Genomic DNA, 27,442 nt, shown 5'->3' with positions numbered 1-27,442 from the left:
AATGGCGGTAGGATAGCGGGCGGCCAACGGTCGTTGGAGCAGCGGCGCAACGGCGATGGGATAGCGACGGCAACAACAGGGCGCCGGAGCGCGTACCAGTGGCGTGGCCAAGGCGAGGTGGCGGTGCAAACGTTCTACTTGATTACCTTTTCGGGGGGTTACCAGTAGCGGTGGTTGCGGGTGGCGGCTTCCCGTGATGACGCTGTCCCAGTGGCGGCGACGGGGGGACCTGCGAGGAATGAATAGAATTGTGGTTAGCGCCGGTCCGCCAGCTGGACACCACCGCCTCCATGCCCGCACGATGGCAGGACTGGAAGCGGAGTTGTACCAGCCGGAACTCCGTAGGCCCATCCGTGGGCTGAGGGGAAGTGCACCTTACGGCACAGCGGTAGCCCCTTTAGCTGCTGGACCGGTCTACGGCCGGAACTGGGGCGGAGGGGAAAAGGGCCGGATGGTCATAAGGCGGCGAGCCCCCCACTTAGCTGGGACACGGACGAGAAAACTATAAAGGCGACAACCCGTTGTCCCCGCAAGCAGGGGTGACCCGTTCCCTGACAGCGCCCCTTTCCACTTCGCGGTGTGGTTGGCTCACTCGATTTTAATGCTGGCTCGCTAGCTGGACACCACCGCCTCCATGCTTGCACGATGGCAGGGCTGGACGCGGAGGTTTACTAGCCGGAACTTTGTAGGTCGATCCGTGGGCTGAGGGGAAGTGCGCCTTGACGGCACAGCGGTAGCCCCTTTAGCCGACGAGTTGCTCTACTGCCTGAACCAGGACTAAGGGGAAGGGATCTGTTGGCCGAACGGCGGCGAGCCGGCCTTACTTTGCTGCGACACGGGCGAGAAAACCATAAAGGCGACAACCCGTTATCCCCGCAAGCAAGGGGTGACCAGTGCCGTGGCGGCACCCCCTTTCCCTCTGGAAGTGGGATTGGCTTGTTCGCTGGACATCGCTCACCCCGTGGTCGCACACTAAGGTAAGGTGCCGGGGGGCGGTGCACCAGCTCTGTCCTTGCCGGTTCGTAGGCTGCGAGGAGAAACTGGGCCCGAAGGCACCACGCTACGTAGCTGTAGAACCGGGTCGGCTGGAGCCTTAGCTGAGAGGAAGGGGCGGGGTAGCCGTAAGGCGGCGAGCCCCCCTTACTTAGCTGAGACACGGGCGAGAAAACCATAAAGGCGACCAGCCGTTGTCCCCGCAAGCAAAGGGTGACCAGTGCCAAGGCAGCACCCCTTCAACTTAGCTAGTCAGGAGGAATTCATTCTCTTTTATACTGCTTCTGCTATGATGCGAGTGAGAAATGAACCGCTAATTGGGTACTTCAGTTTGCCATTTACTGTGAGTTGGCGTACTGTGTGCATATTATTGTTATCGCCAAAGCTATTCGCATGCATTGGTATGTAGCTGCTGCTGTTGGCTACCTGTTAATGTACTATGTATGTATACTCTCAGGCGTAGGTGAAAACGGGTTAGAGTGTGGGTCTCAGGCGTAGGAGAAAAAGGGTTACAGTGGGGGTCATACTATTGTAACGCTAAGTTACAACACCATTAAACAAACATACATAAATATGTACAACTGAGCCCGAGTTTACAAAGCTTCTCATTCGCAACGAAGAAGGACTTTACAAAAACAAATCTACATGGCACACAAATTAATATAGAGACAAAATGTCTTGTTGTTAGTGTAAAAATGAGAAAAACTGAATTAAGCATGGAAACAAATACCAGCAGGATGGCCTAGTGGTTAAAGGCTACTGCAGTTTCACCATGTGATTCACGGTTCGAATCCCGGTGAAACCTTTGATAATATTACAAAATTGCCTGATGATGATTACGTTGGCGGTTTTCGAAATGGGTCCATCGCAATATGCCAGTAAATGTTTCTTTCTTTTCAGTTTCTCTTAGAAAACATAATAATTGAAATTCAATTATTATAAGCAGGGTTTAAGCTCATAAATTCTTAAATATAAGTATAAACTTAACACACCATTAAACAAACATACATTTGACATAGTAATTGTCGATACAACAGGCCCACCTCCAGAATCCAAATATGGTAACAACCCTACAAGACGGAGGTAACCAGTTCACCCACACAGTCAAAGCTTTTTTCGCTCTCCACTAACACATCGACGTTTCATGCTGTCATCGAAATGACAGTTCATTAATTATTCCGGAAAACATTGAAACGCAAAAAAAATATAAATTGTTTACAACGAAAAATATCTTGTGCTTTTAGTTGTGACATGTGACGGAAATTAAAAATTTTGTTGCAGAGAACACCTTTTTGCGTTGGCGACCTTCGCCCAAAATAACATTAAGTTAATTTGAGTTGTGACATGTGACGGAAATTAAGAATATTGCTGCAGAGACCATCTTTTTGCGTTGGCGGCCTTCGCCCAAAATAATATTAAGGGTAAAGTTTTACAAGACGGTACACCATCTAATTTAAAAATATCAAATAATAATAAAAACGGAGCTCGAGGCGCGCCTTTTGATTCCACGTTTGATAATTTTTGATAAAAATTGGGTGGTGCACCGTCTTTTAAATCGTTACCATATTAAGTTGTATAGAATCGACGGGATGGCCTACAAGGTTTTATGTCAACTAAATCGCTCCCGATATGGTCGGGCTAGTACCTTAATGGTTCCCGGAACGTACCCGATCTGCATCCGGCAAAGGACCACCAAAGTCGATAACGGGGAGTGTCCTTATCGCTACAACAACAGCAACATTATTTACTTTCTGATTTTCATTCATACGTATGTGCATTTTTAAATAATAAAAAAAATGTTATATTATTCTAATAGATAGCATCTCCGCCGGGTTGCGATTCAGCTCAGAATATGCCAAAATCAAAGGATATCTACAAAAACAAGGTACTTTACAAGCAACATGCTTTGGAATACGGTACCAAACTGGTTGGATATATTTCCCTAAAAAAGGGTGGAACTACGCATCTTGGTTTGGCAGTATTTGCTTCGGTAATTTATATTGATTTGTAGTGATTAAAAATTGCAATAGTAGATAATGTAATGTGAATTAAAATTGAATAGGTAGCCGGAGCAAAAAAGGCAACTGATCGGCCTGCAACTGTTATTTATGTGGTGCCACCGGGAGCTGCTGCTGCTATCCTAGAAGCATTAGAAGCAGAAATGTCTTTGATTTTTTGCATCACCAAAGTTGTGCCATAACATGATAGGGTTCGCGTTAAGCACGCTCTCTTAAGGCAAAAAAAAATCGCGTCTAGTCAGGCCCGATTGTCCAGGAATCATCGCACCAGAAAGGGTAAGTAAATTGGCTACCATATTAAATATATAAGCAACATGTATGAATTTTTTAGTGATAATTTGTCATGCTTTTGTTGATAATCAACTGAAGCATGCAAATACGACAGAGTTCGAAGTTCATGTGAAAACCAATTAATTTTTTTAATTAGCATTTGGAGAGAAAAATACATATGTATGTATGCATAGAACTGCATAGAAGGGGAGGAAAAATGAATTATTATCAGTAGATTTGCAAGATTTTTGTCATTTTCCCTACATCGCAGTTGTCATTACATTGCGTTAAGAGAGGACATCAACACCTTACTACCCACAGCCAGTTAAAATTATTGTAAATTTTGCTCTTTTCATCACTGTTTCAAAACGTGGAAAGTTATATATCGAGCATTCCATGGAGAATGGTGCATTTTAGCAGACTTTCGCATTGCCGGCATTATTAATATTCAATCCCTAGAAGGTTTAATGTAGTCATATCAATAGTTCCCGAGATGGAGGGGCTAGTACCACAAAGGTGCTTGTTACCGGATTGTAGATAGATAGATCATTTATTGAGGATTGGACAGTGACTTGCACATCTCCTTCACAGCACCTCATCCTAGCCGACTTCCTTGATGAACCCCAGCAGTGTTCTTTGCTTGAGGGATTAAATGTGGGAATGCTCTGGCCATGGTGAGCCCATAAACTTAGCCCTACGTCTTGAAATTGCGCCGCAATCTAGAAGGATATGGTCCACCGTCTGCTGATCCATCACAAAATCGGTATGTGTTGTTCGATACTATACCCAGCTTTTGCATGTGACTGTTCAGTCTACAGTGTCTTGTAAGAATAGCCGTTGGGGTTCTTAGGTTATCTTTTTGAGAGGCCTATTAATGCCCTATATCGAGTTGTGCTGTAACCCCCTAACAGTAACTTAGATTCACTCAGGCCTGGCATATTGCGCCAGTGTTCTCTCTTTTCCCTCCCTTCTGCTAATAAATGCCCCTGTGGGCCAACTGGAAGGAACGGCTCGAGATCGATGAGTCATGCAGTTGCTGCCTCTCTTTCCGTGTTGTCCGACTGTTGTTGTTGTAGTAGCAGTGCTACGCCCCATCCAATAGGTGCGACCGATCACAAATTGTCATCAATGTCCTCTAACGGGAGTCCAAAGAAACTTTCTGTTTCAACAGGGGTGGGCCATAATGAGAGGAGTGTTAGAGGCGTTGGTTGCACAATACAGTTAAAGAGATGGTTGGTGACATGTGGGGACACATTACAAGCAGGACAATGTTTTGTATGTCGGGGTTGATTCTGGATAGGTAAGAGTTTAACCTGTTACGTTATCCAGCTCGAAGTTGGGCTAGAGTGACTACTCTCGTTTCCCTAGGGAGAGTGCGTTCCTCCTCTGCTAGTTTTGTTCTTTGAGTACAGGAATCACCGGCATACAGGTCCGACGCCTGTTTGTGGAGTTCACTGAAGACATGCTTGTGTTTTTTAGCTTCATACGGCTGTGTTCTCAGGTGCCGTATTTCCTCATAATGTAATGAGGCCGTGAACAACAAGAGCCACAAAAGATTTATAAAAGTTACGAGGACGCTGGATTTTGGAATCTAGCCCAGAGCAACCTGTCCGATGCAACCATCCCTTGCACGTGAAACACTGACAAGAGTATTTATTTTTTTAATTTAATTTATTTATTATTACGGCTGTTTAGGCCCAAAACTTAAACTACTAAGTACAATTCATTGTTATAATCACTTATTTCTATTGAATATGCTGTTGGAATGCCATGTGATTCCGTTCAGCATATTTACTAGCGTGACAGAGGGACGAGTCTGGGAGCCACTCATTAAAGGAAGGTTGGAAAGGACGCGTTTCCAATCCTCCAGTGCTCCCAGCTTAAGGCAACAAAATTTGGAACTTATATTTTTCAATTATATGTGTATTTTAAGCTTTCGGAATGTATTAGTCTCCGATCAATGCAGCTAAACATGTCTTTGGATATTGGAAATTGAAAATAAGTGTATCCAATCACCCCTCAACTTTGTTTAGTAAAGACGCTGTCGGAATGCATGAAGATTCCGATTAGCACAGCTCAACATATAATGGGAGGTTGAAAAGGACGTGTTTCCAATCCCCCTTGCTCCAACTTTTATTTGGCCTTATTTTCGTTATTTTTGTTACACATTATATAATTTTATTGTTATATTTATGCTGTCGGAATGCGAATGATTCCGATCAGCAACAGTAAATACCAGCTGGAAATACCGAATTCCAGCGAAATTTGTTGTTGGAACTGTCTGGAGTTACAGGTGGCGACCGATTTTCTTTTCCTTAGGTCCGGATGCATTGTATTTTGCTGCTACCATTATTACCATTCCCTTTTCGCGCTCCAGTATCGGTATATCATGTAAAAAAATAAAAGAAAAAAAACTATCTTATTGGAAGGGTTTTACAATGCTCCAATAAACTTTTTTTAAAAGTATTGAAGTTATTACTAATTTTTATGTGATTAGGAAGTTCATTGAAATATTTCAGGCCCTTATATATATGACCGTCCTAAAAAGATTCTTTTCCGGCAAACGCAGCAAACCCATTTCTCAGTACTGGGGTCAGGAGAAGGACCCGGATTGGGGTCGATACCTTCCCGGAAGAGGAGAGTATGGCGCAGACCCGCTGCAAGGATCTGCTGGGGGGTTGACAATTTGTGTGAGAGACGCAACAAATTAAACATAGAGTCCGCCTGCTCATTGCCCTCCACTCCCCTGTGGCCTAGGACCCAGGCCAACAGTACTACGTTGTGTGCTCCTAATTGATTCAGCTTTTCTACGCACTGAAGGACAAGTGCTGACTTTATTTCGAACGCCGCAAGTGCCTTTAGTGGAACCTGACTGCCTGACTGAGTATGGCAATTGTTTCTTTGGGGTATCAGCGTTGAAGGTTCAGCTTAGCGCACTAACTTATGGCGAATACTTCCGCTCGAAAATGCTCGGATGTGCTTTTAGAGTTACTGATATTTTGGTTCTGGGTCCGAAAACTCTGGCTCCAATCCCCTCTGGCGTGTTCGAGCCATCTATGTACCTTCCGATCTTGAGCCTAGTAATACATTGCACCCGCCTATACCTATACAGCCGTACCAAGAGACGGAGCAGCCCATTACATATTGGCACAACCGGAGCACTGCTGGAAATCCATCCTATATGAAAGCTATGCATTCAAAAGTGTTTGTACCAGTGGCTGGTGCACACCGAACTGGACCAATGTATGCTATATTGAGGCCTGCACAAATACCAAGCTATGTTTATGTAAATAATGTTACTGCTAATGTCAATTTGCACGGTTGAGCACATACAGTACCTACGTTTATACAAGGTGGAACACCACACTACCTACATGGCGATGTAGCCACCGATCAGGTTGTTGTAAGAGATTAATTAAAATATGTTATTCATAAACACTGATTCTTATATTTTTATTATCATTAAACTGTAGACTAGACTCATGACGGGTATTCTTACTGGACACTGCCTTCTGGCGTCACATGCCTTTAAATTAGGCTTGGTCAGTGATAGCAGATGTAGGAAGTGCGAGTTGGAGGAGGAAACGATCGATTTCATTCTGTGCTCGTGCCCTGCGCTTGCCGGGCTAAAACTCCAGCTGACAGATGTCAGATCTAGAAGCAGCAAGTGGCTTAAGTTCTAGGAAGCCGCTAACCCGCTGGAGCCATGAGAAGCGTGGGTGCACTTTGGGTGTCCCAAGACAAGTTCTGTACCTGCTCCGAATAATTTGATAGATAGATAGATTAGATAGGGATCTGTTCTAGGTCCAACTCTTTGGAATGCGGTGTATGGCGGGGTGCTACAAAACCACCTTCCCGGAGGCACGGAAATTGTCGGCTATGCAGATGATATTGTCGTAGTAGCAGTGGCCAAGAAACTTGATCTGCTCCAAGCATTATGTAATGACGCCATGGGAAGAATAGAGGAATGGTTGACGAACACGGGGCTGGAGATGGCTAGCTATAAGACAGAAGTGGTTCTGATGAGCTCAAAGCGGACTGTGGATGAGTTGGTCCTAACCATAGGAGATTTTCAAATAAATTCAAAGCCCTCCTTGAAATATCTAGGAGTAATCATTGACTCAAAACTAACTTTTACGGGGCACTTCAGGGCGGTGGGGGACAAAGTTTCTAGAGTTAGTGGAACCCTAACGCGAATAATGCCCAACATCGGCGGCCCAAGCGAAGCTACCCGTCAGCGATTATCCAACGTAACCAGCTCTATAATATTATATGCAGCACCGTACTGCTCACAGATCTAAAATGGTCCACCAAAAAGATATACTAGCAGCCTACCGCATTACTGCTATACGAATAGCATGTGCTGTTCCGACGACGCGATCCATGTTTTATCCAGGAAAATCCCAGTAGATCTACTCTCAGGTGAAATGGCCGATCTGTATGGCATTGGATTCAGCCGACCATCTGAAGATGCTAAGAAAAGCGCAAGGTCACGAACAATAGTTAGGTGGCAAGAACGGCGGGAAGATTCGAGAAAAGAGCGCTGAACCTTCATGCTAGTCCGGAATATAGCGGAATGGTACGAGCGAAAACACGGCAAACTAAATCACCATCTCACACAGATATTGAGCGGGCACGGTGGCTTGAAGGAATATCTACATAAGCGTGGGATAGAGGAGGGTCCTTTCTGTCCAAGCTGTCCGTCCGAATTGGACGGCGCAGAACATGTAATATTTCACTGCCCTCGTTTTCACGGCGAAAGACTGTCTATAAACAGAGTTTTTGGAGAGGAACCTTCCATTAGGAATTTAGTTCCATGAATTTGCGGACAAATAGATTGTTGGATTGCTGTGAGCAAGATGGCCTTTATAGTAATGACGAAATTGATGATGCATGCCGAAAGGGAGCGTAGAGAAATGCGCATACGAAGTAGTGGCGACTAAATCGCCTTTGAAGTTACTTTACCAGGTCCTGATTCTAGTTATCTGAAATTTCTCTTGTGCCTTTGGAAAAGAGCTATGTGTGGAGCCCTATTTATGGAACACTTTTCGGCTTATATTAAAAACTTTTAATCTATTCTTACTGATATGAGTTTCTTTTTCATTCTAGGTAATTTGATTTTGACGATGTGAGGATAGAAATATCCCAAATATTCCAGCTGTGGCTGTAAGAACATACATTTGCTCAAATTAGAAGAAAACTGCACGGTTGAGCACATCCAGTATCTACGTTTATACAAGGAGGAACACCACACTACTTTCACGGGGATGTAGCCACCGATCACGTTGTTGTAAGAGCTTATTTTAAATATGTTATTCATAAACACTGATTCTAATATTTTGTTTTGGTTTTTACTTTAGAGTCAACCTGTTATATAAGCGATGTCAGATATGCCTGTAACTTAAGCGCCTTCAGATGTAATAGTTACCGCGGACGCGGTCACAGGAGTAGTTCACTACGTGGGGATTACACTAATCAAGGACTTTCAATATCGGAAGGTTTTCCAGCACTCTAACACACCAACAATATGTGCAATCACCCGAATAAATTGTACAACAAACGTTAACACCACATCATCAGCCAGCAACAACAACAACAAACGCAACAAGTTGAAACTTCTAAACAATTAATGACTAGTGAACCACCAACATATCCGCAATATGCGCAAACATCAACACCAACACGTGTCGCCTACTTTGCAACACGGTGAAGATGGCCAAGGCCATTCTGATTCTAATACTGATAAAGGCGAACCATTGGCAAATTTAAAAACTCAAACAGACCACGAAAAATGTTGATGATGGTATTAATTCTAGTACGGATAGTAAAGAATTTAAACCTAGGAAAAAAGCTAAACTTGATAAAAACTTAACCGAAGATGACAATGTTTCTAATTCTAATACTAAGGAAGATGAACCTTTGATAAATATGAAGCTTAAAACAGAGTTATCAAAAAATGACGATGATGATAATGATGTTGATGCAAAGTCCAATGTTGAAAATGATGAAAATTATGAAACAGAATCTGAAAATAGTATGAGTGTGGATTATAACCTGAAGCAAAACTGTCATATCCGGTACGACCAGAATTAGATGTTAAGAAAAGAGCCTACATAAAGAGGCTCAGTATATTTATGGAAAATTTATCATGAGACAATGCCCAATGTATGTATTTCAATTAAATTCAGCACATTGTTGGAAAAAGCATCTAAACTTTATGCATCGTGTAGAGAAACCAGAACATTTACAATTTAAATATGACGAACGTGGTGCAAAATGTAAATTTTGTGATATTCAAGCAGCTACACCAAGCTTCAACAAATTATTGGACCATGAGATTTCTCATATGCCTAATAGTCATTATTTAAAATGTAAATTATGCGATTGGAAGACGAAAATACATTCAAGTATGAATTTTTATTTACGTGTACAACACGCTGAAACAATTGATGTAACAACGAAAAGTTTAGAATTGAATGTTTGTCCATATTGTAATCACAATGGTATTTACGCAAACACTTAATACATCTTTTCTATGTTTAGAATGTGGTGAATAATTTAGAACAAATACAAGTTTACGTGGACACCACAAGATTTGAACGGAAATATCTTGAGGGTATGGTTACACCTATGTGGCATCTACAAGATATTTATAATTACTAGTATGGAATGAATCCGGATATGGAAGAAAACGGAGGTGACGAAATGAATCACCATGCTTCTTTGGATTCTGGTGATACTCCTGACATGCTTCCTAATTTCCCTACGTCTGATGTTACTATACCTACCAAACTAATATGACTGCAAACTGATGAGCAACACTACCAGCGCAGGAAAAATAAGAACTTCAAAACAAGGTTTCGGAAAGGGCACGACTATGAATAGACGTTAATGTATTTATATAGTTTATAAATATAAAAATTTACATATGTAAAGTTCGCTAGAGTAATGAGGCAATAATTTAAATTCTAAAAAAACATTGTATATATGAATAATTTATAATTAAATATTATCTGAACATAAAGGACGCGTTTCATTCATAGAAAAAGCGATTTGACAGAAGGTAACCGATACGGGTAACCGATAGACCAGTTACCCGTGTTGTTGTTGTTGCATATGTTTTGGTTAGCGATAACGAAAACATAACTGATGAAGTAACTTAAAAATGTAAATAACATCGAGCGAGAAGGAATGTCGAAAACACAATAGGTAAGAGCGAGAAAGAGAGTCACACGTACACTATTTTGAGAGAGCACATGCGTTACCTTTTTCACGACAGCAATGTAAAAGTCATTAAGACGATAATTGGTGAACAAGTTATTGATGACGATTAAGTAATCGATTAGGGAACGGGTACCTGTCTTGTAGGGAAGTTCGCTGTTCCTAGGACCGTTCCACAGAGTAATGGAGCTCTGGCTCAGGCTCAAATATCATTGGAAAGATCTGGATCAACTTCATGAGAGCTGGCAGCACTAATATAAAACATCTGTTTTGTTGAAAATAAGAAAAAGAAACGTACACAAAAATTTAAGATACTGAGAGAAAAACGCAAAATTAAATAAAGAGAAAATGGAAGAACAATTCTTTAAAGTAAGTAATGGGAAATATTTTATATAATTTTTCATGTAATTATAAATTTATAGCTGATGTCTAACCGGCATCTTCCGAATGAGCAAATACCAGCGGCAGGACCGAGGAACTTCTAAATTCTTCTGCGAATACAGTAGACACTTTTGAAAATGAAGAGGAGCGAGATAAAATAACAAATTTTCCACAAGTTATATTGACCCAGAGTTCAGACGGCATTTTAGACTGAATCGCTCAACGGCACGTCTGTCAATTGGTAAAATTTACATAAAAAAAGTTCTTTCATTCTATATATAATATTTTCTTTTTTTTTTGCAGATCGCTATAACGCAAGCTCATTTTATACAAACAAGGAGCATGGTGGTCTGGCTAAGGTTGGTGTATCCAAAGAAATATACATACTACTATGGTATATGGCAAACACGAATATATTTCGTGAGATTGCAAATCTTTTCAATATGTCCAAATCATCCACATGGAGAATATTAAGGGGAGTGGTCGAGTGGTTGTTGTGGATTGGACACGAACGTATTCGATGGCCTTCTGCTTCCAAGGTACAAGATAATATGCGAAAATTTAAAGCGATGAAGAATATACCGAATGTGGTGGGATGCATTGATTGCTCTCATATTAAAATCATAGATCTAGTTTCAAATAAAGAGGCTTATTTCAACCGAAAGCACTTTTATAGTCTGCAGTTGCAAGCCGTTCTGGATACGGATAAAATGGTTATAGATTTATTTGCCGGGGAACTAGGCTCGTTACACGACAGTCGAATTTTGAGACGTTTCAGCTAAATATGAAAGACCAATGGATAATATGGAATCAACCTTTCCTTTTAATTCGTTTTTGCTTTGGAACTCAGCGTATGGAAATACCCAATGGTTAATAAGTCCCTTTCGCTATAATGGATTTTTGACACCGGCATAAAGGCAGTTTAATTTTATACATTCTTCAATAACAATTGTTATTGAAAATGCATACGGACTACTCAAAACAAGATTCCGACGATTACTTCACTTCAGCGAAATTCTAGACTTAAGTTCAGTAGGCAAAGTAATTATATGCGCATGTATCCTTCACAACATTTGCTGTTTAGAGCATGTCAGTATTGAAGATGAATCGCGGATAGAAGAAGAGGTTGTGAAAATTGGACGTTCTCAAGACAATCATAATTCAAATGGATGTGAAGTAATTTGTTAAGAGCTTATAAATTTAAATGTTATCCATTTACCCTAGCATTTCTCTTGCTTTATAAACCATCTGTTTTGTTGAAAATCTTAATCCATATAAGGGTTTGCTGCGAGAAACCCTCGGTTCTGCAACTGGTATGAGGAAAACGAAGCGTCGAATGGCAGAATGAAGAGGAACGTTCGGCGGAAGGCGACAAGCCTGCCTTCAAGAGGCAGAAAGGACCCAGTCCAGAGCCGCGAGGCAGGGCAGTCGCATAGACAAGACAAGTAGGACCAAAGCTGTAAGACAGATGGGCTCCAATAGCGAGGTCGCAACTACCTCGAAAGCTGCAAGTCAGAGGGAAGTTCCAATTACGGAAGTGGGAGATAAGCCAAAGGGAGATAACGGTAAGACTCCGGCTTTGTCGGAGGCGCTAAAGGGAGTTAACGCTAAGACTTCGGCTTTCTTGGAGGTGCCAAAGGGAGATAACACTAAGACTCCTGCTTTTCCCGAGAAGATGAGTGATGTGGCAAAGCAGTCACTGACTGTGGCGCTGGTTGATCGTAGCAGTCCTTTCGGACAAATGACTACTGAAAGGTGGAGATCTGTGGAAAGGGAGCTTATTAGCTTTGTGTAGAATTACTAGCCCGGATCGGAATAAAATACCACAGATGCGGTTATAATGACATTTAATAGTGAACTGAACTCTTAAGACTAATTACAATTATGTTTGCTTAGTAAAGCAATGTTTAAGTTGTGTTAGGAGAGAGTAAAAAGTAAATGTAAATGAAATGCAATTGTGTTAGTGTTAATCACATATCTCATTCTCTATGATTTTCTACATCCTGGGCCCGGGGAAAAATTGTTGAAATCTCAATCGGATACAAGTGCTGCACCGACCGTTTTAAAATTTGCTTATTTGCCAGCTTCACATCACACGCTCTTATGCGACCATCTTTGCCCTTGTATGTGGTTTTGATGATACCAACATTCCACAAAAGCCTTGGTTTCAGCTCATCATACACGAACACTATGTCGCCTTCAGTAATGCTAAGACTTGGTCCACTCTTACAATGGTGAATAGATCGAAGCTGATTAAGATGATCCCAATGCCATCGCTTTAAATAACGTTTAAGCAATGACTGCTGCAAATACCAAGACTGCGTTAACGACGCCTGTGTTACTGGTAAATCTCTATAGAATAAAAAAGAATTGAAATTATTCAAAAAATGGCCTGGAGTCAATGCCTCCAGATCGTTGTGATCATTGGTAATGTAGGTTAATGGTCTTGAGTTGATGACGCTCTCGATTTCCGTCAACAAAGTAGCTAATTCGTCTGCTGAAAGTCTGGCCTTGCCAATGGCCGCTTTAAGTGCACATTTCACGCTTCTTACTAAGCGTTCCCAGAAACCAACCCACCAAGCTGCTCTCTTAGTGTTAAAAATAACTCATATGGCAACCCTGCTAATATTTGCTTATGTCATATGTATAATGTTACTTTACATTCATTTTACTTCCTTTTACTTTGAACTCATCATTAAAGCCCTTGTGAATTTTCATCCGCTCTTTTTATTTCTACAGGTTATGGGCCCAGCCCACGTGCGTGTTCAAAGTACGATAAATGAAATAATACGAAAGCATACGTTGCTAAAAGTTTTATTAAATTCTCGAGCGTAAAATAACATTCGTTGTAAAATAAAAAAAAGAAAGAGGGTGAAATGGCGGAGTAAACATTACAGGTGGCTGAGAAACTGCGCGGAAGCGAAAATTTCCATACGCGGCGATTCGCAATGGAAAGCATTTTGGAGCTGTGTGACCTCCATGGGTGCATTACCGATCCTGTTACTGAAAAAGATGAAAGAAAACTCAGGAAGGCGAGGGCGAAAATTATATTATCGGTAAACGATTTATTGTACATACAACGATTTATGTACATATACAAAATCAGACAACGGCATATGATGTTTGGAAAACGCTCCAAAACCTATACGACGATACCGGATTAACACGAAAAATCGGTTTACTACGGAAATTGATCACCACACGTCTAGAAAATTGCGAATCTATGACGATATATGTTAACCAACTCGTAAATACTTCGAATAAATTGTCCGGCATAGGATTCGATATAATCGACGATTGGCTGGGTGCTATTATGCTGGCCGGACTTACTGATGACTTTAAGCCATTTATCATGGGAATCGAGAGCAGTGGTATAAAGATTACCGGCGAAAGCATAAAAGCCAAGCTTCTTGATGGAGATTACGAAAAGCCCTCAAGTGATGGCAAGGCATTGTTAAGTGTCAAGAAAAGGTTTGCAAAAACTAACAAGCGTAACCTCAAATGCTATAATTGCGGTCGAAAAGGCCATATTAGCAAAGAATGCAATCAAAGTACAAAAATTCGACAGCAAGCTAGCAACAAAAGCAAGGTGGTTTTCAGTGCCCATGAGAGTAGTGAGGGCGGGAGCAATCAGCAAGATTGGTGCATCGATAGCGGTGCTTCCATGCACATGACTCCGTGTAGAAGTCTTTTGTACAATTTTAAAGGCACACCTATTAGGGAAATAACAACAGTAAACAATGAAAAAATGGCTGCAAAAGGAATTGGTAGTGTCTCACTTCGTATAGGGACATTTGAGATTGAAATGAAACGTGTTCTATATGTTCCTCAATTGACATCAAATTTGTTATCTGTTTCGCAACTCACTGAGAGGGGAACCAAGTCATTTTTAACAAGGGCAATTGTAAGATAATTAGTCAAAATAGCGAGTTGATTGCTAACGTTAATGGTTGCTCGGGTGTTTATAGACTTCGTACTCAATCGATTTCTTGTATGCTGGCAAAATCAGATGCAAGTGTAATGACGTGGCATCGCCGCTTGGGGCATTTAAACTATGCAGATTTGTGTAAGTTAAAAAATGAGAAAGACTCGAATTTGTACTTCAGTGGCGATTCAAGTCAGTTGGCGAATTGTTTGGCTTGTTACGAGGGAAAGCAATCACGGCTGCCATTTAAACATTTAGGCAGCCGCAGTTCGGGTTTATTAGAGCTTAATCCAAAGTTTTTGTATATTTCCTTAAAAAGAAGTCTGATGTTGTTGATTATTTTAAAGAGTTTAAAACATTAGTAGAGAAGCAATGCGGAAAGAGCATTAAAGCGATACGTACTGATAATGGCACAGAGTATATGTGAACAGTTTCAATCCCTCTGCCGCAAATCTGGCATTGTACACCAGACGTCAGCAGTGTATACACCGGAGCAAAATGGGGTTGTTGAGCGATACAACCGAACGATTGTAGAACGTGCTAAGTGCATATTGTTTGATGCTGGCCTTAATAAAATGTATTGGGCAGAAGCTGTGAACACTGCGGTGTACATAATAAATCGGTCACCTAGTTCGGCGTTGAATGAAGAGATCCCAGAAAAATTATGGACAGGCAATAATGTCGATTTAGGTAATATGCGTATTTTTGGATCAACTGTGATGGTCCATATACCAAAGCAACGTCGGTGTAAGTGGGATCAAAAATCGAAAAAGATGATTTTCGTAGGTTATAGTAACCTCACAAAAGGATATCGCTGTATTGATCCAGAAACAAAAAATATTGTAATCAGTCGTGACGTTGTTTTTGTGGAGAGCGAACCGAGAACTGTTTCGTTGGTACCAATGGCTGAGCAAAATGAACTAATTTCAGTGAGGGCATTGAAAAAGGCTGATAGCGCTGATGCTATTGCGAATGACTCAATTAATAAGGCTGACAGTGCTGATGCCATTGCGAATGACTCAGTTAATGAAACGTACAACGATGCTGCTGACGAAACTTATGTTCCTGATGAAAACATATCGTTATCTCAGTCAATACGGAAATCTACACGAAATGCAGCAAAACGTGAATTTTCAAGTCAAGGGTATGTCAGTCATCTTGCGGCTTTGCATAATATCTCAAGCGATCCACAAACAGTAGAAGAAGCTTTGTGTAGTTCAGATTGTGAACGTTGGAAATTAGCCATGCAGTCTGAGATAAAATCGCATGAAGAGAATGTAACATGGATAATTTGCGAACTCCCTACTGGTCGTAAACCAATAAAATCAAAGTGGATTGTCCAAACAAAGCGTGATGAAGACAACGTTATAACCCGGTACAAAGCACGTTTAGTGGCTAAAGGTTGTTCACAGCAGTTCGGCATTGATTATCAAGAGACTTATTCACCTGTGGTGCGGTATACTTCGATACGATACTTGATAGCACTAGCCGTGAAATTGGGTCTAAAAATCGACCAGATAGATGCTGTTACTGCATACCTGCAGAGCGAATTATTAGAGGACATTTACATGGACCTCCCTGACGGTTGCGGCGAATACAGTGGACAAATATGCAAACTTCAAAAGGTTGTTTACGGATTAAAATAGAGTGGTAGAGAGTGGAATATGTTGCTCGATAAAACTTTGCAATCTTTGGGCTTGCAGAAATCCAAAAACAATTCGTGTGTCTACTTTAAACGAGACGTTAAACTGATACTCGCTATATATGTTGACGATATATTGGTGTTTTGGGATGATCCTTCAGTCCGCGACGAATTTGTAAAGGAGCTGACTACTAAATTTAAAATGAAACATTTAGGTGTGGCTAAAAATTGCATTGGTTTTAATATCACATTTGATGACAACGGAATTTATTTAGACCAACAAAAATACGTAAAAGAGATCTTAAACAGATTTGGTATGGCGGATTCGAAACCGGTATCAACACCGAGCGATGTTAATCAAAAACTATCGGCCGAGCTGGGCACAGAGGAGCTGGTAAACGTGCCTTATCAAGAGGCGGTAGGGTGCTTGTTGTATTTGGCTCAAGGTACTCGACCGGATATCGCCGAACCGGATATCCGAAGATCTCATGGGTTATTCAGATGCTGACTGGGCTTCCGACATCGATAAACGCCGTTCATGCAGTGGATATGTATTTACATTATCTGGTGGGGCTATATCTTGGGGTAGCAAAAGGCAACCCACAGTGGCATTATCCACAACTGAGGCAGAATACATGGCTATGTCAGCGACAGTTCAGGAGGCGATATGGCTAAGACAATTCGGAAAAGAATATGACCAATCCATCGGCCAGAAAGCGTTAAAAGAGTTTTGCGACAACCAATCAGCCTTGGCTTTAGCGGAATCGGACTCATATCGGCCAAGATCCAAACACATAGATGTGAGATTCCATTTTATACGCGACCACGTTAAATTAGGGACAATTGATGTACATTTCATTCCGTCGGAGGAAATGATAGCTGACTGTTTAACTAAGGCAGTATCAAAAAACAAGGTTTTATTTTGTGCCGATGGAATGGGAATTAAAACTGATATTGATATTAATAATCAAGAGTTTACAACATAAATTTATTTGAATCTTGTATAGTATGATTAATTAATTCAATAAGTGAGGGTGTTAAAAATAACTCATATGGCAACCCTGCTAATATTTGCTTATGCCATATGTATAATATTACTTTACATTCATTTTACTTCCTTTTACTTTGAACTCATCATTAAAGCCACTTGTGAATTTTCATCCGCTCGTTTTATTTCTACACTCAGGTATATATTGCCATTTTATGCCCTTATGTGCTGCCAAACGATGCACTTCGTCACTTTTAAGTAAAATTTCAAGCTTTCGAAGCTAAAAGTCAGCACGTTTGAAGGTCTTTGCATTATCTGAGATAATCGTAGCAGGTACACTTCTTCTCGACGTAAGTCGTCTGATTGCTTCCATGCAGCTCTTCGTGGTCATATCAGGTACTAGTTCAAGGTGTATAGCTCGTATTGCTGCACATGTAAACAACATAATGTATACCTTGTGTTCTTGGTCCCCATTGACCTTAACATACAATGGCCCAGCGAAATCCACCCCAGTTGTTTCGAAAGGCCTAGTAGTCATTATTCGTTTTGTTGGTAGTACTGTCCATGGCTCAGGACCACTCTTGCCATGGAGACGCTGACAAATCACACACTTGCGCAGGACTGATTTAATTACCTGTCTCGCCTGAATGATCCAGAACCGATTTCGAAGTTGTGCCAGCACGGTATTTACACCGCCATGGAATGTTGATTGATGAGCTTCTATTATCAGAAGCAAGCTTAAATGTGACCTCTTTGGCAAAATTATTGGATCTCGTTTCGATACGCTTTGGTCCTCTTTAGGAAACCGACTATTTAACCGCATTACGCCATCTGTTAGATACGGGTTCAGCGAGGATATTTTCGATGAGTGATTAACTTGTTGCCCGCTCGCTAATAATTCGTACTCCTCGCTGTAAAAATTTCGCTGCGTGTATTGTATCCAATACCTTTCGGCTTTCTGTAGCTCTTGGAATGTTATTTCTCCCACGCTAGTGGATTTTATAAGCTTTCGATTTTCTAATTGTTGGTCCTTTGATGTTCTCTTAGCACGTTCTACATACGTAAATACGTATGCTGTCACTCTTAAAAGACGTTAGAGACTGCTATAATTTTCCACAGTAGTAATTGGTACAGGTACCATATTTTTCCGCTCTATGTGATTAGCAGTATTCCAAACCGCTGATCTAGGAATTTCGATTTTACATTGCCAGTATTCTTCATTTTCTCGAAGCCAGTTTGGCTCGAATTTCCACAACTCGGATTCAAGGAGATATTTTGCCTGTATACCTCTGGTTAACAAATCAGCTGGATTAAGCTTACCGCAACAATGATACCAATCATATATATTCGATATTTGGTTAATTTCTGTTACTCTTGCCTTAATATACGGTTTAGGGTTCCGTCCGCCGCCATTTATCCAATTTAACGCAATACTTGAATCCGTCCACAGAAAAACTGAAGATATTTCAATACACAAGCTTTTTACCAGCGTTTCTTTTAATCTTGCTGCCATCAGCGCTGCTGTCAATTCCAGTTTCGGTAACGTTAACTCAGCTTTATCATTACTTTCGGCAATTGGACTTACTCGATTTTTTGAGCACACAATATTAGTAAGAATCCTTCCAGTTGGCTTTATTTGTCGACAATATGCTACTGCTCCATATGCTTTTGGGCTCGCATCAGCAAAGACGTGCAATTGTAAAATCGGATCACTACCTGCTGACAGACACCGATCAAAGTAAAACGTTTCGAGTACTGAAAGCTCCTCTTGCCACTGTGAGAACGAACTCTGAATTTCGCCGTCCATTATGACATCCCACTCTTTCTTTTGCCGCCAAACTTCTTGCAGTAAAATTTTTATTCTGACTGTGAATGGGCCCAATAGCCCTAACGGGTCGTAAATTTTAGCCATCGCCTTTAAAATGTTGCGTTTCGTAGGTCGTAATGTTTGAATGTAATCGTTGCACGATTTTAAATCTACGGAAATCTTGTCATCTATCGTGCACCAAGTCAAGCCAAGAACTTTCTGCTCAGCCATGCCTATTTCGTCCGATGAGAACTCTCGCCTTACCTCTCTATCGTTTGAGTTCCATTTCCTCAAATTTTGGCAGCCTCCATTACTGTTTGAGCTTGTTTAGCAACATAAATTGCTGCTTCTTGGGTTGGTGCACTAAATATTAGGTCGTCGACGTAAAAGGATGATTAAAGCTTTTCACACAGCTCGACATTATTTTTTAAACTTTCATTCAAATGACCACGTATGGTGCTAGCTAATAGGAAAGGGCTGGATGAAACGCCAAACGTAACCCTAGTCATACGATAGATTGCTAATTCTGGTTTATGTTGATCTGTGCTTGGACATGACTTGTACCATAAAAAACGATGAGTATCTCTGTCCGATTTGTCCAGTAAAATCTGATGGAACGCTTTCTCAATATCGCTCACTACAGCGATACGATTTTGTCTAAACCGTAGTACCATGGGGAATAAATCGGCAACCATATTAGATCCTTCGCTTAGATGATAATTCAACGATGTATGACCAGATTCGCTCGAAGAGGCATCGAAAACAATTCTAACTTTGGTTGCACTATTATTTTCTTTATAAACAGGTTTATGCGGCATGTAATAAGTCGGTTGGAGAGACTCAATGTTAGGTACAATTTCCGCAATTTTGTTTTCGATGAGGCTCCTAACTTCTTGGTCATATTCTTCAATTTTTCCTTGATTTTTTAGAAGTTTGGTTGTCAAGGACTGTAATCGACCCAAAGCTATTTGGAAATTATCATGCAAATCTTCGCTTGTTAGCTTCCACGGTAATTTTACAGGGTACCTACCGTCCGCTTTCTGATCTATTGCTGCCGAAATGTCGGTGGGTTTATTGTCGTTACCGATGCCTACTGATTCAAGATTCCAAAACTTTTTTTATATCAAATTCTATAGGTTTGCTGGCTTTAGTATGCTCTTTTCGTTCTAAAGTTTCTTTATTTTCGATTAAAAACTCACTTTGTTTCTTTTCCTTTTTGCTATTCCTAACATTCTTCATCGTTTGGTTATTTTCACTCAATATCAGCGCTATTTGTCCGCTTTTATCCCGATCAATTTCGCCTTGCAATGTCCACCCGAAAAAGGTTTTTATCGCGAACAAATTACAACTAATTCGTTTTGTTTCCGAAGTATTAAACCTCCAGTAATAATCTTGCCCGATTAGCAAATTTATTCCCTGCAAAAGTGGTTCGCTGCTTTTATTAGCATCAGCAAACTCATATTTTATTTGCTTACATGTTTTGCTTTTTATTTCGTTTATTTCTTCTGCCACTGACACTAAATCTGCACAGATATTTGGAACGACGATCGCCTTTATTAAAATTGTTTTTTCATTATATTGACTTTGCAATAGAATTTGCACGCACTCATATTTTTTGGGTGATTTGTTTTTATTATCACCAAAACCAAGTTTCAGCATTTTTGCTACCTGCTCATGCACAAATGTTCGTTGACTGCCATTGTCCATCACTATTCTTGATAACACTTTTTTTTTTAATGTTCTCGCTACTAATGATGGCTCTCGCTGTTTGCAGTAAATACTCCGAATGTCTATCTCGTGCTAGTGTGCTTAATGCAGCCGACTTGTTATTGCTTTCGCTCCCTTCTTTTCCAGCTGCTTCGGATGCGTTCTGGTGCTGAGTTCTCTGCTCCCCTTCAAACCCTTTCTCACGTCGTTCACACATTGTTTTTAGGTGTCTTCCTGAGCATTTTTTACACTTGACCCAATATGCTTTGCAAAATTTTGATGTGTGGTTTTTCTTGGTACAGCGAAAACATCGTCCCTCCTTTTGCAATACCTTCTTCTTTTCTGCTACGCTAATCACGCTTTTACAGTTTTGTGCATTATGATTTTCTTTATTACAAAATATACATTTCTCGTTCGCGGCTATAGAAATTAAGCCGGTGGCTGTACCTGGCTTGGCTTTGTTGGTACTTTTGTTGTCGCTTTTTTTCGGTGTTTCTGATAACTGTGCCTTCTCTAAGGCTTCGGTCTCTCTTTTCATATATTGAAGAATCGCTTTAAGCTGGTCATCTTTTATTTCCTTCATTGTGCTATTTAAGGCGGAAGATGCCGTTACTTTAATTAATTAATGCTTGACTCAAAAAGTTTAACTTTGCCGCCGATGACAGAAGGGGGTTATCATGCACTGTTGGCTTGAATTGTTCCCAGAAGGGCAACCATTTTTCAAAGCTTCCATCGAATTTCTTCAGATCCAGATATTTGAGCTTAACTCCATGAGAAGGTTGTCCGCTAGCCCCATTTAAGGACGTATTTGGTGTATGATCACCTCGGCTTTGTAAACTCTTTTCGCGAGCTTCCAGCCTCGCAATAATTGTAATTGCCTTGTCGTCATAATCTAGCACTACTTCGCATTCCTTCTCCATATCCTCTTGCTTTATTAGTTTCCTTACCGCTAGGTCAGCCTTTTTTAAATTCATGCGCATTTTTTAACCTGTGCAAGAGCGTCCCTATGTTTTCGAGCAAGTTTTGCTTTTCACTCGACTGGGAAAAGTCTGTGTTTTCCAAGTAATCAGCAGCTTGATTAATAAGCTTTGTAAGCCGACCCCGACAAGTAGCCCGTTGAACTACATCCATGTTACTTTATAATAGCACTTTCAATTAAAATTAGATACCGCAGTTGATCGTATTATGCAAATTATATACTCGCAAGAATATCGTCTTTATTTTTCGCTAGAGTTCACTAAACGCACATCCGTTACAGTTTATTAAAACTTGCTACTTTAAAAAATTACCGCTCCCGGGTTTCGGCACCATGTGTAGAATTACTAGCCCGGATCGGAATAAAATACCACAGATGCGGTTATAATGGCATTTAATAGTGAACTGAACTCTTAAGACTAATTACAATTATGTTTGCTTAGTAAAGCAATGTTTAAGTTGTGTTAGGAGAGAGTAAAAAGTAAATGTAAATGAAATGCAATTGTGTTAGTGTTAATCACATATCTCATTCTCTATGATTTTCTACAAGCTTAATGCTTAATATGATGCGGGAACAACCATGTAAGCCCCTTCCAACCTTTGATTCGGGGGATGGTATAATGGTGTGAAGATGATAGCGTGCGACAAAATCGCGAGCTTGCGGTGGCTGGAGGAAGTGGTTCCAAACCTCCAAAGGCAAGGCACGAACGCGCGGTTTGAGGTGGTGGATAAAGCGGAAATCCCCACGGTACCTAAAGTTAAGGTATGGATACCATGCGTGATGAAGTCGGAGGATACACTGCGACTTCTGTAGAATCAGAATCCGAACATACCGACACAGGATTGGAAGGTACTTACTGTATCTCGGCCTACCGAGGATGGTCAGTTCTACATCTTCCAAATAAACAAGCAGGCGGAGGATATTTTGTACACGCAGCTTGGAAAAATGTCCTTTGGCACTGGCAAAATTTACATGCGACTCAGGAAATTAAGTCCCGAGGATAAAAACCCTAACATTCTAGAGGTGGGCGAAGTCGAAAAGGACCTCAAAAGCCTAAGGGAAAAAAGACAGGTGGACGTCCCCGACGTCACCACGAACGTGCTAGAAAAGGACCAACCGCTAAATGGTGCTGTGACTCGCACAGAGGAACACCCGGCACAACAGTCACGAGCGGCTGAAGCGGGCCTCGAATACTCTAAACAAAAAGGGCAGGGGGAGGACGACGACGTCAAGACGAAGGTGCTGGAGGGGGACAAACATGATAGACCATCCTTCTCCGACCATGCGTATATCAGCTTCAGCATTCCCCTAAAGAGGGTAGAGAAGGGAGGAACCTTTAGAAACCCTAGGTCAACGAACTGGACTAAATTCCAGAAACATTTAGAACCAAAACTGGTACAACCCAAAAAGGTTGCTAATGTAGAGGAACTGGAGGAGTCGAATGAATTCCTAACAAGGACGCTTATGACTGCGTATAACAAAGCTTGCCCTCTAAGAAAATTCAAAGGAAAAGCAAAGCCGCCATGGTGGAGCAATGAGCTGAGTCTTCTAAGAAGACAGGTAAAAGAAATGTTTAAGCTCGCAAAGACCGCGGAAAGCGAAGCGTGTCGGGACGAGTACAGGGATCTACTGAGGATCTACAAGCGTGAAATTACCAGGACGAAGAGAAACTCATGGATAAGTTTCTGTACGGACATAGAGTGCTCCAGCGAAACAGCACGGATGAAAAAGTCCTAGCAAAGGGAAACATTTTCCAGGGACTAATAAAGAAAGGGAACGGGGAATGGTCACGTAAAAGTGAGGAATCCCTTGAGGTGCTTCTCGATATACATTTCCTACCGGGAGACGGTTTAGAAGAGCCAGCAGACATCACTCACACTTCGATCACGAAGCTAGTAGTGCCGGGCTTGGTGACCGATACTAAGATCGAGTGGGCAGTGAAGAAGTTTTCTAAGTTTAAATTGCCGGGCCCAGATGGTATATTCCCGGCCATGCTACTAATCTCAAGTAGAGCGGTCGTGGAATGGCTTAAAATAATATTCGATGGGTGCATAAGACTGAATCATGTACCGCACTCTTGGAGAACTGCTCGTGTAGCTTTTCTACCAAAGGCGGGGAAGATCGGTCACGTGTATCCCAAAGATTATAGACCCATAAGCTTAACATCATTTCTGCTCAAAACCTTCCAAAGTCCAACAACACAGAATGCGTACACCAAAGGCAAGTCGGTAGACACCGCATTGCATAGGGTGGTAATAAGCATAGAGAAATCCCTGGAATATAAGTAGTATGCTCTAGGAGTCTTCTTGGACAATACCGGGGCTTTCAATAATGTTGCAAAATGGGCGATTATGGATGGTTTTAATTACATTAAAGTACATCCTGCCTTAATCAGATGGATCGGCTGCATGTTAAATTGCAGAAAGATTACAACACAATGGGGATTGTACGAGGCCACAAAATAAGTCGACAGGGGCACGCCGCAAGGAGAGGTGCTATCACCTCTGCTGTGGACGCTGGTCATCAACCAACTGCTCAGGCAATTCGACGAGGGACCCGTAAAACTTACGGCTTACGCAGATGACGTTGCAATTGTCATAAGTGGAAAGTGCCTTCCAACGATTAGTTCTTTGATGGATCGGGCGCTTCGGGATATTCATACCTGGGTATCTAATGTCGGGTTGAAAGTCAATGCGGAGAAGACGGATATAGTCTTGTTTACAAAGAGGTACAAGGTCCCAAATTGGACTAGGTGTAAGTTAGGAGGGGTGACCTTACAGGAGAAACCTTGCACAAAATATCTAGGAATCATCCTAGACAGTAAGCTCTCATTGAAGCTCAACGTAGAGGAGAGGGTCAAGAAGGCCTCAACGGCACTCTATGCATGTAAAAGAATGCTGGGGTGTACGTGGGGCCTATCGCCCTCTCTTTCTCATTGGGTTCTTACAGCGATTGTAAGCCCTATTCTATACTATGTAGTTCTTGTTTGGTGAAAAGCCACACAAAAAACAATATACCTCAAAAAATTACAGGAGGTATGCAGACTATCGATGCTTAGCATTACGGGAGCCCTGAAAACAACCCCGATGGCTGCACTGTATGCCATTCTGCAAATCCCACCTGTAGACCTGGTAGCAAAGAACAAAAATGTTAACGACCGCAACCAGGCTCGGCGCTTCGGGGCAGCTTGAGCGCCGACCATATGGACATAGTAGTATAGCGTCATCAATCACAAGACGAACAGACTACCTGATTCCCTATCTGTGCTTCGAGGGAGATCTTAAGGCCAAAATAGAGGTGGACGGTTGGCGCAAGAGCGCGCAAATGGCGGACGAGGCGATTCATGTGTACACCGATGGTTCCAAAGTAGTGGAAGGAGTAGGGTCTGCGGTATACTGCGCTGATCCGGAAATAAGCAGATCCTACAGGCTACCGGATTACTGTAGCGTTTTCCAAGCGCAAATATTAGCCGTAACCAAAGCAGTGGAAGAGGCAATAATCTCGCATAGCACAGCATCTAAATGCGTGTTAGAGTGTAAACAGTCTCTGGAAAGAATCGGGACAGGGAGAAGCATACATCTATATTGGGTCCCAGGGCATATGGGAATAGATGGGAATGAAAAAGAGGACGAACTAGCTAAAAAGGATGCATCCCTTGAACCTTCTTCCGTAGATGTCCCATTAGATTGGGCGAGATTAAGCGAATACGAGAGGTGCACATGATCGACCAAGCGGGAAAGGCGTCGGTTCAAGCGCGGTGCTGTAAAGTGTCGAAGATTATGTGTAGGTCTTACAACCTTAGATTAACACAGTTGCTTCTATCATTAAAAAGAGAGGACTGTAGACTCATGACGGATATTCTGACTGGACACTGCCTTCTGGCGTTACATGCCTTTAAATTAGGCTTGGTCAGTGATAGCAGATGTAGGAAGTGCGGGTTGGAGGAGGAAACGATCGAGCACGTTCTGTGCTCGTGCGCTGCACTTGCCAGGCTAAGACTCCAGCTATTAGGAGTGATACAGCTGTCAGATCTAGAAGCAGCAATTGCAGTTTGGTCGTTAAAACAAACTTCTGGTAACACTACGGACTCAATCAGTCTATGTGAGGTCCTATAGACCGGCCAGTTCAACTACCTACCTAATCCATATAGGAAAATAATGAGAATAAAATTGTGTATGGTTCAATAAATAAATCCTTTGTTTTTATTTAAATATTTAAGGACAACTAAAGCTTTTGACTGTGGCACAAAATTTGCAATAAAAACAGTATATATTTACAGTGTTCAAAATTCAACGTAATTATGGTTTTACTAAGGTTATTTAAAATCCAAAAAATAAATTTCTCCTCGGTTTGCATCAAATAAAAAAAATATCTCAGAATTCAAAGTTTCGTAAAAGTATTCGATATACACAAAATAACTTAGATTAAAAATTTCTTAAAACTATTCTATTTACACAAGACAACAAAAACGAGACTTCAATTATTCTTATAAGTACTTATACTATATACAGATAAAATATCACATATTTACATTCTAGGTAGTTAAAAAAAAAAGAACCTTCAATTATTATTATAAATACCTTCACCATATATAGATAAAATATCACATATTTATATGTTAACTAAAAAAATAATTTTTCTATAAAAAAAAAAATATCACACAGAAAAATACGTTCACCGTAAACACGGTCACATCTTTCTCGAATCCATGAAAGCTTTCAACATGGCCGTTTTTTCTTCATGGCGTTTCTGCTTAAGCTGCTGCGCCTGTTCCATTTTCTCCAGCTTCTTCCTGGTATAGTATTCCAGCAGTTTCAGTTTCTCATCAGCAGCTTCCTTTTTATATTGTAACTTCATGGCCAACATTTTTTGCTTTAAATTTGGTCGATGTCTCGAAGGAGCTATGTTTTTAGTGCTTGGCGTAGTTTGCGAATTGTTTGGTGTTGGCTGCGAACTGCTGGAATCAAAACTTCAGCTTTGTGAAGTGCTGAGTTTTTGGTGCACATCGGCGTGTGTTTCATTATGGCTTAAAGGTTTTCCAAACAAATTAATTGAGTGCTTGTTGGAAATTACAGGACTATCTCCAAATATCCGAATATGGCGCATTGCAAGGAGTAGCTCCGGTTCTTCTATTGTTGTCACTGCTCTGCTTATACGCCCTCACCAGATTTTTAAATTTGGATACGAGCATGTCGACAGTTGCGGGTTGGCTCTGTAAGAATAGGACAGAATAAAATGTTTTTATTAAATTGAACCATATTTTAAACTTACCAAAATACCTTGACTCTCCAAATCCAGCAGCACATTCTGCATTCCAAATTTCCTCTTGCGTACATGCAGAAATTCATCTTTTCTCGCTATACATGCACTTAGAAATGCTCTAGTCTTCCACGGTCCACATTCATTTTTCCCTAAAAGTGAAATTAATTTTAGTAAAATTTAAATATTTTCGCACGTAAACAAACTATTTTCTTTAAATTGTTTACTTTTCCGTGTTTTTGCTTTTAAATATGG

The 27,442-nt window shown here is 41.1% G+C and overlaps 1 long non-coding RNA gene across 1 annotated transcript; it reads left to right on the top strand.

Annotated features, from left to right (window-relative positions):
* Window positions 1-2,125: 2,125 nt before the first annotated feature.
* On the top strand, window positions 2,126-10,219 carry LOC137241283 (uncharacterized). Its single transcript, XR_010949955.1, has 5 exons — window positions 2,126-2,414; window positions 2,810-2,983; window positions 3,056-3,287; window positions 8,391-8,571; window positions 8,642-10,219. It is a non-coding gene; the product is annotated as an uncharacterized lncRNA (long non-coding RNA).
* Window positions 10,220-27,442: the final 17,223 nt, after the last annotated feature.

Source organism: Eurosta solidaginis, chromosome 1 (genome assembly GCF_040869045.1).
Source record: "Eurosta solidaginis isolate ZX-2024a chromosome 1, ASM4086904v1, whole genome shotgun sequence".
Classification (NCBI taxonomy): Eukaryota; Metazoa; Arthropoda; class Insecta; order Diptera; family Tephritidae; genus Eurosta; species Eurosta solidaginis.
Note: the sequence above shows the minus strand (reverse complement) of the source record. Positions and strands in the feature narration are given on the sequence as shown.